Source organism: Ictidomys tridecemlineatus, chromosome X (assembly GCF_052094955.1).
Source record: "Ictidomys tridecemlineatus isolate mIctTri1 chromosome X, mIctTri1.hap1, whole genome shotgun sequence".
Taxonomy (NCBI): Eukaryota; Metazoa; Chordata; class Mammalia; order Rodentia; family Sciuridae; genus Ictidomys; species Ictidomys tridecemlineatus.
The window spans coordinates 16,191,864-16,206,465 of NC_135493.1; positions in this window are offsets into that span (position 1 = coordinate 16,191,864).

Genomic DNA, 14,602 nt, shown 5'->3' on the forward strand with positions numbered 1-14,602 from the left:
TTTTGAGACAGAGTCTCCCTAAGTTACCTAGGGCCTCTCTAAGTTGCTGAGGATGGCTTTGAACTTTTGATCCTCCTGCCTCAGTCTCCCACTCCCAAACTGCTGGGATTACAGGCATGTACTACCATGCTCGGCTCTCATTGTGATTTTAATCTGCATTTTCCTGATCACTAATGATGGTGAGCATCTTCAATGTGCTTATTTTCTAGCACTATGCCTGGTACATAATATATGTGCCTCTACAAGGTTTCAGCTAGTTTTTACCCTCTTCTTCCCCAAAACATGACTTCAGCAAAATCCACCTAGAGACAATAACCCCAGGATTTTAAGTAGCAGTCACATGCTTGGAGAAAAAGGCAGGGGGAGCTAGGGAGAAAAGGGGGACTCTTTTGGAACTTGTCACACACCACATCACAGAACAAACCACAGACTTCTGATAAAAGAAATGCACTAATTCTAAAATTTTTTTTCAACATTAACTTTTCTGAATTAACACACATACATACACAGAGGGAGCTTTTTAAAATATTATTTTAGAGTCATTTGTACAGTAAAGGTAGACAGCTAGATTGTCAAGGAGCTGTGGCAAGTCACTGAAAAACTGCCCATATGTGCTGCATTATCACAGTTATGACTCATGTAAAATGAGATGAGAACATTTACTATCTTTACAATCTTCCCTTCACACTCTGAAATGAAGTCTCCATAGTTTCTCATGTGTTTTGTTATTTTTAAAAAAAAACACAACTTGATTCTCGAAGCCTGATACCTGATTACAAAGCTCCTTTTCACTTACCAAATATATATTGAGTACCTAAAACATACCAAGTGCTACACTACACAACATGGAAAAAACTAATGATACATGAGACATTCTCTCAATTCTTGGAGGGAAAATTGTAGCCTTCTTGTACCCCAGGTATATTTTAGGAAACAACTGAAAATTCTGCTTGTCATCTAGTGTGAACACATGGAGTCTAGGCGTAAAATGAGTCTTCTATTTTTTCTTTAACTGGGCCTTTTCCCTTCTGATAACCCTCTGAACATAAAACTTCCTTTAGTCCTGGACTCACTTCCTCTTTTTTTAAACAGCTTCTCAGCTTGCATTCAAGTATTTCCTGTTTGCATATTCTAAATGTCCTTGTTTATTATTCTATGTGTTTAAAAAACCACAGAGAGCCAGGTGCAGTGGCTCACAATGGTAACATCAGGAATTCAAGAGGCTGAGGCAGGAGGATTAGGATCCCAAGTTGAAGGCTAGTCTCAACAACTTAGCAAGACCCTGCCTCAAAATAAAAAATGAACAGGACTGGGGATGTAGCTCAGTGGTAAAGCAGTCATGTATTCTACCCCCAGTACCTCCAAAATATCACAAAGAAAAAATATAAAATGTTAAATTTGTCTCAGCTTATTTTTTTAGCCTAAGGAACCCAAAAAAGTCAAGGAGGAGTGGAATAGGGGCAAGAGTAAAATCACTGTGGTGCATATTTGCTTCATAATAGATTAGATAGATACATACATAGATATATAGATACATAGAAATATACTGGTTTAAGGAACCTCTTCACCTAATTATAACTCAATAGGAGGAAGAGGAAGAGGGGGTTGTATTTAACAACAAACACCAGAAGGAAGTCCATTCCTTTCAGTGAATGATTCTTTACATGCTTATTTACTATTGAAGAGAATTTTGAGTGTGAAAGAGAAAGATTTGGGTTACTTAACTACAGTTAATTCTTAATAATCCATGTTAACAGAGAGAAGCAATTGCTCTGATAAACTGAGACAACAGATAATGAAAAATTATTTTCACTAATTAGTCACCTATCCTCCTACAGTCTGTCTCCTGCTCCACCTGCCCACCCCCAGACAGCAAATTTTTTTTGCACATTAGAGAAAATATTTTCCCGAGGTAATCTCTCCCCCTACAGGCAACTAGCCTACCAAGCCCATCTATCATTCCCTGAGGAGAGGCTGTAATGCTGAACTACCTATGCACTCATTTACATCAGGGTCTGGGGATAATAAGGAGGAATCTCCTCCTAGAGACAGAAAGATGCATGTTTTAACCAGAAAATACACTCACTTCCTGCTTCTTGGTATTAGACACCCAGGAAGATTAAGAGCTGATATGACCAGAGAGAGCCATGTGATTTCAGGGAAACTGCTCTGAGCCTCAGTTTACCCCACTGTAAAATGGGTATCACAAAAATCATTACTTCATCAGGCTATTGTCAGATATATGAGATAATGAGTGCAAACCACTAGATACAATGGATGTCCTTGATGATAACAGCCATTATTATTAACTAGGGTTATTGACCGTAAAAGTCAGGATTATGTGGATTATCTTAACTAGGGGCTGCCAATTTGTTGTTTGGGGTTTTTTTGTTTTGTTTTGTTTTGTTTATTTGGTTTTGGTTTTGGTTTTGTGAGTTTTATTTCTTTGTTTTTATTTTGGAACAGAGTCTCTCATAGGGCCTTGCTAGGTTGCTGAGGCTGGCTTTGAACTCACAATCCTCCCGATTCAGCCTCCTGAGCTGCTAGGACTGCCAGTTTGTTGTAATTGATCTATTATAATTACAATAAAAGCTTTGTTTTTTAAAAGAATTTTTTCTAGAAGAATCTAGAAAATTCATGTTATTTCACAAAAACGTTTGCTTTTTTCACTCTCACTTCTGATATTCTTTCCTTGTAGCAAAGAAAATGGTCAGATTGCACCTGGTGCAATGAGAACCCTGGGAACTCCCTCAGAGGTAAAAATGTATAGCATGAAGTTTGAGACATGCTAACTGCAGCCTTGACATGCAGCCCCAAGCTGCTATAAGTCCAGATGAGCATGAGCAAGCAAGCCCTTCTTCCAGCCAGGCACAGAGTGTCTTTTAGTACCTGAAGCTCTGCTCAGCTTCACTTTCTCCAGGTTTCTAGGCTGACCACTCATTCCTCCTTACCAGCACAACATGGCTTCCTTCAAACATGTTCACATCATTGATATGTTTCCTCATCTTGTCACAGACCCAAGAGCTATATTCTCTTGTGAAAATGATTCGGCAAATATCCAACCTCATTCATTCTAGGCAGATTTTATCAGACCAGTCTTCATTCTGGAAGCAGTCTACAGGCAACTTTGCCTGCATTAACTTTCTGCACAACCTTGGTCAAATCCATTTTCCTCTGTCATATGACGAAAACTACCCTATAAATTCCCTGAGGGTGATTCCTTCCTTCTCGGACTCCATAGGGTTCTGGGATTCTAAATAGGAGAGAGAAAGGACCAGTGAGAAAGGACACAGTATAAGCAGACGTTTGGAGAAGGCCAAAGATGGATCATGTCTATTTACACTGCCCAGAGTGAGTCTTCTCCCAACCCTGTTAGCTCAAAGGAAAACGTATTGGTTTGAATATGATGAATAAATCAAACACTGAGGTATTTAATGTACCAGTGAAATCCCATAAGTTATCTGCTTAACTAGATGATTTATGGTATTTTTCAATGGGCCTCCACAGAAGGATCTGACCTTGCATGAATGCAATGCTCCTTTTACACACTAGGTGGCAGCAACACTCAGTTTTGCCAACTAGTAGAAAGTGGCCTTTCCGTTGTCATTTCTGTGATTTGGGAACACCTCCATACTTTGTATTTCTATTTTTATTTTTTCTGAGCAACTAAGCACAGTCTAATCCCACTTATGAGTGATCACAAATAATTGCAGAATTAGAATAGAAATTAGAATAATTAGAATATAAATCCAGGAAAGAATGAGAGTAGTAATTGCATATGACTCTTTAATTTACAGAGGATGAAACAGAACTGGACTGACTTGCCAAGGTCATACAGGTAGTTAGTGACTCAAAACTTAACTCTCAGTCCCAATATCTTCCCCTTTTCTTCTTTTGGGAGGTGAAAAGTCCCAGTAGTTTCACTTAGTAACTGCATGTGTACCCTGTGGTAATTAGTTACACTCTCTAGGCCTTGAGTTCCTCATTTTTAGTATAGAGATAATCATAGTATCTACATCATGGGATTTTACCAGAATTAAATGAGGCCATCCACAAAAGGTTCAGAGAGGTATGTCACACTCAAAAGGCATTTCACATACAGGGATGCCTTATAGCATTTCATAACCCAATTTCCTGCAACAGAGTCTGATACAACACACTACATACAGTGTATGCATCTAAAAAAACATGGTGTCATTTTTAATACCTTTGTTTTGTTTTGTTTATTTATTTATTTATTTTTATGTGGTGCTGGGGATTGAACCCAGTGCCTCATGTGCACTAGGCAAGAACTCTGCTACTGAGCCACAACCCCAGCCCGTGTATGCATTTCTAACAAACTATATTCAAAAAATAAGAAATGTCCCATAAGAGATTGTCTAAGGCCTCTTCCAATGCAAATTGTCTCTGATTCTCATCCAACAATTCATTGTGCCTAACTCCAGTTTCCTTTACTTAGACGAGGGACAGTGGCTCCTTCAGTTAATACCCTGTTTCATCAGTCTCTCACCGACACCAAGATCTGAGGTGGAATAATTGAGTTCCCCCTGACAGTCTCTGAGAGCCACTTCTGGTTCATCTGACCCTTTTGAAGGCATGAACAGGACCCCTCATGTACAAAAACATCAATACAGGTAAGTCTCATACATGTGGGAACATCACACTTGTAAATATCATAGTCTAACTATTATCAGAGACCCAACAGTCAGAAATTGTTCTTAGGACAGGGTCCTTTCCAGCCACATAATTACTGGGCCACATTATGTGGCTGGTAGCATTATATAGAATAGCTGTAACTAAATTAAATTCAAGTCACTATATTGCTTTATATTTACAAAATGCTTATACATTTATATAATATTTTGTTTGTTTTTTACAAGGCACTTTGGGATTTTTATCTCATTAGATCCTTGAAACAACACTGGAATCAGTATGGAAGATAGACACCATCTCAAAAATGAGGAGAGTATGAGAGGCAGAACAAGATCAAGAACAAAGAGGAGCCAGGCACGGTGGTCTGTACCTGTAGTCCCAGCTAATCAGCAGGTGAGGTAGGAGGATTGCTTAAGCCCAGGAGTTCAGGGCCAAGCTGGACAACACAGCAAGAGAGTCAAAAAAAAAAAAGAAAAGAAAGAAGGGGCGAGGAAGGGAAGGAGGGAGGAGGGAAGGAGGAAGAAAAGAAAAGAAAGCAGGCCCTCAACTCAGAAGAATTTGAGTTGATATCACAGCTCTGACACTTCTTTTTTTAATTATTTATTTATTTTAGTTGTAGTTGGACACAATACCTTTATTTATATGTGGTGCTGAGGATCGAACCTAGGGCCTCTCACATGCTAGACAAGCACTCTGAGCCTCAACTATAGCCCCTCTGCCACTTCTTAACTGTGTAACTCTGGGCAAGATAAATGATCTTTCTAAACCTCAGTTTCCTCCTTGGTAAAATAGGGATAAGAGAGTATTTCTAATAATTGTTATAAGGATTAAATAAGAGTGCATAGAAATAATGTGCTCATCATTTTAAAATGTTTCTTCTTATTATTAACTGATTGACAGTTTGTGACAGAAGTCAGAACAGGCACCTCAAATCCAGTGGGCTAAGTGCTCAAATTCAAGGAAATGGTTACACAGATCCAGAGGCAGACTTCTCTTTCTAAATAAAAAGAGCAGACTCATCAGCTGATCTTTGAAACCAAAATCCCCTGTTTGTTCCAGGTGGAAATTCACAAACAAATCTCTAACATTTGATCTGGTGAAATATTTAGACGTTCAAACTTCCATGTGTGTTGCTTTCATTAAATTTTGTCTAGTATGGGTGCAGAAACTGTTCATTCTGTTCTATAATCAGCAGGACCACTTCTGCTCCAAGATTCTCTACAGAAAGAGGAAGTTAGAAAAAGGCCAAGAAAGCATTAACAGTGTGGGGTGGGTGGGGGTGCAGAAGGAGGTTTCAGCCAAGAACCCTCAAGTTCCTTTTCTATGCCTGGAGAGAAGCGTTAAGACACTTTTTCCCCAAAACATATAACTCCCCATCACTGATGACACAAAGATGCAATAAACTGGTGATATTTCCCTGGAAAGTAGTTTGATTTGAAAGCTTTTTACATCTCTTCCTGAATTCCAGAGACCATATTCCAAAGATGCAATCCCCCAAGGAGCAGGGAGTGAGATGGTGTAAGATTGCAAAAGGTCATTCCAAGCCTTACTATTTATAATGGTGAAAAACTGGGAACAATCAATAATAGTGTCTAAAAAAATTGACCAGATGGAATGCTATTTAGGCATTAAAAGGATAAGTATGTGGGAAGTGTTAAGTAAAAACAACAGACTATAACATGACATAGACAAAAACATTATAGCTATGCAAAACTAAAATATATGTGGACATTAATATGAAAGAAAGAAAGCATGTGTAATGGGTAGAATTTTTTTTTTTTTTTTGGAGAGGGAATTGAACCCAGGTGCACTTAACCACTGAGCCACATCCCCAGCCCTTTTTTTTTAAAAAAAAAATTTGTTGTGGATGAACACAATACATTTTTTATGTATCTTTATTTTTATTTGTTTATTTTTATGTGGTGCTGGGGATTGAACCCAGGGCCTCATATGTGTGAGGCAAGCACTATACTACTGAGCCACAACCCCAATCCTGGACACAATACTTTTATTTTTTTTATATGGTGCTGAGGATTGAACTTAATTCCTCACACATGCTAGGCAAGCGCTCTACCACTCAGCAACAACCCTAGCCCCTTATTTTTATTTAGAGACAGGGTGTCGCTGAGTTGCTTAGGGCCTTGCTAAATTTCTGAAGCTGGCTTTGAACTTGTGATCATCCTGCCTCAGCCTCCCGAGCTGCTGGGATTATAGACATGAACCATCATGCCTAGCATGGGTAGAACATTGTAATTGAGTTTGATTTAGCTACTATGCATGCCATTTTACAAACATTATCTCATTTAATAATCATGTCAACTAACAATCTTGCTAATTCATGCATCAAAAAAAAACTTGCCTGGAATATAATTTGGATTGCACATACAGCATTTTGAAAAGGGGACTTTAAAATGAATGTCTTGACCATTAACTAGCTATGTGACCTTGGACAAGTCACTTCATCTATATTGTTTCCTGCTGAGGGCCATTGCCAAGTAGGTATGACGCATCGGAATTTCCTTGCCAGCGTACCCCATGTTGCTTAGAGGAAGGACTCGTGGAAATGGGTGTATCTTGCAGGTTTTAGGAAGTATCCCTGTTTAAGACAATCTGGGTTTAGGGCAGTTCCAGGTTTAAGGTTATTCCTGCTGGGAATAGGGATAAAAAGCCTCGTGGAGTATGTGAATGGTGCGGCAGAACTTGGATTTCCCCAGAACGTGTGTAGAGGCTGGTGTGAGTTCAGGAATAAAGAATTGCTGTTTCAATCTACAAAGCTGTGAGTGGCTCGTGATCTTTTGCCCAGCCAGACTGCAGCAGTTTCCTTCATAAAATCAGGGAGAAGTTGATTAAATGTTCAATCTGGGTGTCTTCAAGCTATCAAGTGAACCATACTTTTAGCTTTTGTGTCTCTGGTGTTCCTGAGAATGACAACTTAGACTGCCTAGCATACAGGTTTTGAAAAGTAAGGCACAAAATGGCACTAGAGAAAAATATAACTGAGCTTCCTATTTTAAAGCAATACAGAATCTGAAACTTTCTATTACTGCCATTTATATTTCCATGAATTTTGGAGACCAGACTGAAAATATTTCCTTTCTACCACACCCAGAGAGTTGGCAGTCACTGCGGTGGAGGGGGAGCAACATATCCAGAAATAATTTGAAACTATGCACAAAGAGTTGCAGTGAAAAGTCTTGAAATTCTGTGCCATGGCATCCCCAAAGCCAGAGAAAAACCGGGTTGTTTTCAGGAAGCATTTAAATATCTTTGTCCTCTAGAAGGCACTATTCCTCCCAGGGCAAGTACCTCCTGAGGTGCTTGAAGTGGTTTTAAACACATGATCTGATCTGGTTAGCCCCTCCTTAACCTGATCTTCCAGGCCTACATGCCTCCCTCTTCACCATAAACTGCTGAGGCTATGGCCTCCTAGCTCAGATTCTCACTAAATGCTGATTTGTTTGTTTTTTTATTTATTTATTTTTGGTACCAGTAATTAATTTTGAACTCAGGGCCCACCACTGAACTACATCCCAAGCCCCTTTTAAATATTTTTTTTTCTATTTTGAGACAAGGTCTGGCTAAGTTGCTGACATTGGCTTCAAATTTGCAAATCCTGTGGCCTCTTCAGCCACTGGAGTCGCTGGGGTTACAGGCTTCAGCACCACTCCTGGCTGATGCTGCTTACTCTTGAAAGAAGTTTTCATTTCTTGCAAATCTATCTTCCAATAAGGCTGTTGGCATTTGTAAAACAAAAAAAAATGAAGGAAGGGTTCAAGCACTGTGGTGGTAGCTATGATCTGCTAGTTTGGAATGTATTTGCTCTGCTTTCTGGAGAGGAAGGATGTGCCTGGGGGAGGGGGCAGATGGGTCTGTGACTGTACAATGTGCTTTGCCACTACCTTGAGGGAACAGACCCTACCTTGTCCCCTTCTGAGGCAGGCCTTCTTCTCCTCAACAGCTGAGGGAAGTGGAGGAAGGAAGGAAGGAGGTGGGGCAGGAACACAAAGGGTACTGGCCTCTGTAAAGTTCCAGTATTCTGCTTTTTAAAAAGATTTCAAGTATATGAATGACTCCTGTGTTTATTTCTCCCAAACAAGGCTCTTTGTTAAATAATTACACACAATTATTATCCCTTGCCTGAAAATGTCTTTCAGGCTGCAAACCCCTCTGCTAACACTTTGCTTACAAAATGCTTGTTCTCTTGACCTCTTGTCTTTATTGGCTGACCATCTGGTGAAACATATTCATCTCTCTGTTCACAAATGAAGATATTTAGGAACAAGGTGCAGGGGAGGAATATAAGGCCTTCCAGTAACTGTAGTTAGGGCAGGATTAGTAGGTGAGGAATTACCTATTCCAATCTGAACTATGTGGTATATCATCATTAGTAGTAAGTAGTATTAGCATTTTAGGGGATAATTCTACTGACTCTTATAGCATTATTGTCAAAGGTAAGTGAGGTCACATGAACAAAGTGTCTAATTCAGTAGCTGCCACATACTGCCTCCTCATATTAGCTATTATTACTACTAGCCATGTCATATGGAGTCTGTACTATATATTGGATGCTATATCTGATCTTTTATATCAACTGATTTGAGTATCAATAAAGATTTAGTTGTTACCAACTGTCATTATCCTCATTTTACAGAGGAAGAAAGTAAGGCCTGAGACTGCACAGTCAGTGGCACCCAGGCCCAAATGTACTAAATTTCAAAACCCACATTCTTCTCACCACACTACAGAGGATAAAGAACACTTTTGGGGGCCATACAATTTAGCCAGTCAGTTACTCTCTTAGCTAGTCTGTAACTAAAATTCAAATGCTTATATAATGACAACATTTCTCCCTGAACCAATTTCCTCCAAATGTCATTTCCTCCTTCTATAAACAGACTGAACACATCCCTGACTCACATTTGAACAAAGTCATTTCACATTTCAGATTTTCTTTCCCCTGCAGTCATCCCTATGGCAATTCCACAGGCCCAGGGCCAAATTCCAGCTCATAGTAGAAGATGTGTGAATACCATAGGCTAAGAAATTAGCATGGGACCAACTGACAGAGTTCCCCTAAGAGCTCCTTACCCAGCTATTTCCCAGCAGGCTGTGGATTAAGATATAAACGAAACATATGGAGATGGGAGAAAGCATCAGGCATGCTGTGGCCCATGTTCCTGTCAAGCATACACACTGGGTCATTTTTAATCATGAAAACACCACCAAGCAGTCTACCCAAATATTTCTAAAGAAACAAAATTAAAGTTACTGCTTTATTTCTCACACCTTCCTTCTTAAATCACTCTCATCAGCACTATGCCAGTGTACACACATCCAGAAGAAACCAGAATTCAATACATCCACCCCTTCCCCCATACAAAGCAAAGAACCGTTAGTTCCAAAAGACTGAGCAGTTCCTCCTGGATCTGTTTCCACTGAATTAATTATCCCCAGGCATCATGGTAAATGTCGTCATCATCAACAAAAACTACTGAATATAAACCCTCTGCACAGCACTGGGATGAACTCTGGAGATAACACATACAAGAACTTGTTATAGGGGTTGTGGCTCAGTGGTAGAGCACTCCATTAGCACATGCGAGGGCTGGGTTCAAGCCTCAGCACCACCTAAAATAAATAAATAAATAAAATAAAGGTGTTGTGTCCAACTATACCTATATATATATATTTTTTTTTTAAGGAATTTGTTATCCAGTAGGGTGCAGTAGGGAGCGCCTGCAGTCACAACTACTTGTGGGACAGGAGGATCACTTGAGCCCACAAATTTAAGATCGGCCTGGACAACATAGTGAGACCCTCATCTCATTAAAAAAAAAAGTCCTTGCCAGCCAATAGACAGCAACCGCTTACACAATTCAGTTGGAAGAGCTATTTCTTCCATGAAACCTCTCAGGTACTCTTGTGCTTGGCCATATCCGCATTTCCCACCCTCACTCCCAGATTTGGCACTTGTTGAGCCCTTGGCCTAGGCTGCCAGGCACTGTTTTTAGTTGTCTCTCTTCCTCTGACTCCTCAATCTGCTGGAAAACTCCTGAGCTCTGGAGTCAGATTATCCTGACTTTGAATCATGCCTCTGGGAGGCTGGGGGAGGGAGGGGGGATGGTAAAGATGAAGAAGCAGAGGCTCATGGGCTAAGATGATTGCCTGGGAGGAAGCAGTGAGGAATGTGTGTGGACCAGAAGGCAGGGGCCACCTCACAGGAGCCCTACAGAAAGGACAGTTGCTAAACTGTCTTGCAGTATGCCTTTCACAACTTTGCCACATCTCCCTTCGTTTCCCTCTCTTTTTCAGTTTCATCTGAAGGGAGGATATAGGTCAAATTCCAGCTGGATTACATAATGGTCCCCAGCACTAGTTCAGCGATGCTCACTTTATTTTTCCTCCAAAAGATTGTTTGGACGGCCTTTCACATGTTTGTGTAGAGCAAAGAGCATTAGATAGGGCCTCAGGCGACCTGGGTTCCCACAATGGGGACTTGAGTCAACTCCTAGTCTAAACTAGGTAGCCTTCCTACTGCTGGTATTCTGTGATCTGTCCTCAACAGTAACAACTGGAAACTAAAGAAGAGCATGAGTTTTTCACCAGAGCAGAGAAATATGATCTTAAATTTATCCACTGCCTCAGAGAGATCACCTTCACTTTTTCTCTTTTCCCTCTCGCTTCTTCCCCCAGTCTTCCTCAACACTATCCTTTGGGGCTTGGAAGGGCTCAGTGGGTAACCTGAGCATTAGAAGTTTTACTGTGTTTTTGTTGAGTCCTTCACCCCAGCTGTGTGCAGAGACAATGAGAACCCATTGATAAAACCTACTTCGGCTCTAGGCTGCCCAGGAAAGTGTGCCCTAGAGAGTGCACACACAGTTTGCTTTATACTCTTTGGCTCTTTTTTTTTTCCCCAGAGTACACATTCTCTAAATAAATCTTCAAGCTGGCCATGAAACAAGGTGGTTTACAGTACAGCCTTTTGACTACACAACTCTTTTAGCCCATTCACAACTCAGTTTTGCAAATGGAAATTCTCAAGAAAAATAAAGTCAGATTTGTACCCACTGAAAATTGTTTCAGTTTGGGTCTCAAAGTCTTAAAGATGGAAGACTTTTTAGAACAATAGGACTTGATGATTCATGAAGAAAAAAATACGAATACGAATGAAATTCCTTCCATCTCCACAGCTTTCAAACATCTAAATCAATACTCAAAGCAACAAACCATGCCCTCTTCCATGGAGGCATCTGAATTTGAAGCAAAATAAACTAGCAATTGAGTGTCATGGGTCAGGGAATGGGGTCTACTCTCGGTCTGGTTCAAACTCCCTGGGAAGGGGCTGGGGTTGTGGCTCAGTGGCTGAGCGCTTGCCTAGCATGTGTGAAGCACTGTGTTCAATTTTCAGCACTGCATATAAATAAATAAATAAATAAATAAATAAATAAATAAATAAATAAATAAATAAAGGTATTGTGTTCATCTACAACTAAAAAAAAATATTTTTTTAAAATTCCCTGAGAAACCTCTCAGGAGTTTCTTCTGCCTTTTGCTTCCTGTGTGCCATCTGAATAGCTGTACTTTCCCCTTGCTCAGATAACTAGCTCATACTAAAATGTAGTTGGGTTTCTGCATGCACTATCCTATGTGAGGAAAAGAAGAGGCAAACCATGTATGTTCTGTATTGTTTCAGATGATACTGCAGGAAATATGGTTACAAAATGCCATTAGGCCCCTCTGCCACCCCTCCATGTATGTGATGCTCCTTTCACCTGCCTCTGTGTCTTTAAAGGGCATTCCTTGATATTTTGTGCTTGTTGGCATCCTATGAAGCTTCTTATATTGCAGGCCCATATTTAGAATGAGAAGTCACAGCCCATGTTTGCTCTACTTTATTTGATGTCAAGAAAAAAAGGGACATTTTCTTGCCCTTTAATGATTTTGAGTCTGAGCTTTTTCAACACCCTGGAGACCAATCAAAATATTTTCATTTCTTCCTCCTTCAGTACTCAGGGAAGCTTTCAGTACTCTCTTTCATTTATTCAACAAATATTCTTTGTGGGATAAACAGTGTGATAAATGTGGCACACTTTCCTTTTACACATGTATTTTTTAAATTTGTTCTCATTAGTTATATATTAAAGTAGAATGCATTTTAACACATCACACATAAATGGAGTATAACTTCTCATTCTTCTGGTCGTACATGATGTAGAATCACATCAGTCATGTAGTCATTTGGCACATAGGGTAATAATGTCTGATTCATTCCACTGTCCTTCCTACCCCCATTCCTCATCCCCTCCCTTCACTCCCCTCTGTCTAATCCAAATCCCCACCTTATTGTGAATTAACATCTGTATATCAGAGAAAACATTGGGCTTTTGGTTCTTTGTGATTGTCTTATTTCACTTAGCATGGTATTCTGTAGCTCCATCCATTTACCAGCAAATGCCAGAATTTCATTCTTCTTAAAGGCTGAGTAATATTCAATTGTTACACATGAATTTTTAAAAATTTCTTTTGTAGTTATAGATGAACAGCATGCCTTTATTTTATTTTTTGATTTTTATGTGGTGCTGAGGATTGAACCCAGTGCCTCACACATGTGAGGCAAGCGTTCTGCCACTGAGCTACATGTATTTTTGAAATCAATAACTTGGGGGCTGAGCCTTTCTAGAAAGAACTACTTAAGAGGAATCATATCTATGTCCACTGCCAGACATGTATTAAACTCACATTTTAAATGGTTTCTTATCCAATAGTTTGAGTCGATTCCATTAAAGGCATTAGAGGCAGCTATGCTGATACTTAGGTTGGGCAATATAGTTGTGATAAAAGTTTGCCAATGAGAAAGTACAACTATGTAAAGGCTCCATCACCAGGGTGTGAGGATTGGATCAAGGAAGAAGAGATGACATGGGTTGTAAATTAAGAGTGTACTACAGCTTATCAAATAGGAACCTGAGAGGTGCCAGGAAGAGGATATGAGCCCGAGAGTCAAATGTACTCACTCTGCTCCTTCCTGACTCTGTACTAACCTTCAGCAAGTTACTTATCCCCCTGTGCCTGCTTTCTCATCTGTAAAATGGGAATGATCATAGAAGCTAGTTCATAAAGTTGTGGTGAGAATTACAAGAAACAATCCCAGTCAGACCTTCAGCACTGTGTCTGTCATTGAGTCATCATTGACAAATGACAGCTCTCACTATCTACCAGTAAGGATCCAAGACTTACCTACCACTCCAAGCAAATCACCACCACTGCCCCATCCTTCCTCCAAGAGCTTCTTGTGAATTTCCAGTTTGAAAGGAAATTGTCTCTTCTTTTTTTCTTTCTTTTCTTTTTTTTTTTTTTTTTGGTGGGGGTGGTACCTGGGATTGGACTCAAGGGCACTTGGACACTGAGCCACATCCCCAGCCCTATTTTGTATTTTATTTAGAGACAAAGTCTCAATGAGTTGCTTAGCATCTTACTTTTGCTGAAGCTGGCTTTGAACTCGGGATCTTCCTGTGTCAGCCTCCCAAGCCACTAGGATGCCACCATACCCAGCATCTTCTTCATCCCCTCAGAAGCTCACACCTCCCACCCTGGTGAGCCCAGACAATGAAAATCAGGCCCCTATCCCAAGAAAGACCAGAGGCTCCCTAAAAGAAGATGGCACAGGATAGCCTGTGGAAGTTCAAGAGTGAGGTGTCCTGTTCTATCCTTTTTATCATCCCCACCCTCTCTGCAGAAAGAAGGAGGGATGCCAAAGTGTCATTTGGGAGGAGTTGCTGCAGTTGTGGTAAGAATTATACATCTGAGAAGGCTTCCATGAGCAAATTGAGAAATGAACTGGCCCTGAGGTAGGTCTGTTCCTTAAGAGGCAATAGATTCAGGGCAAGAGTTGAGATGAAAGCAGAAAAAATTACAAAACCAGAGCTCTATCTAAACTGAGTGTAATGGA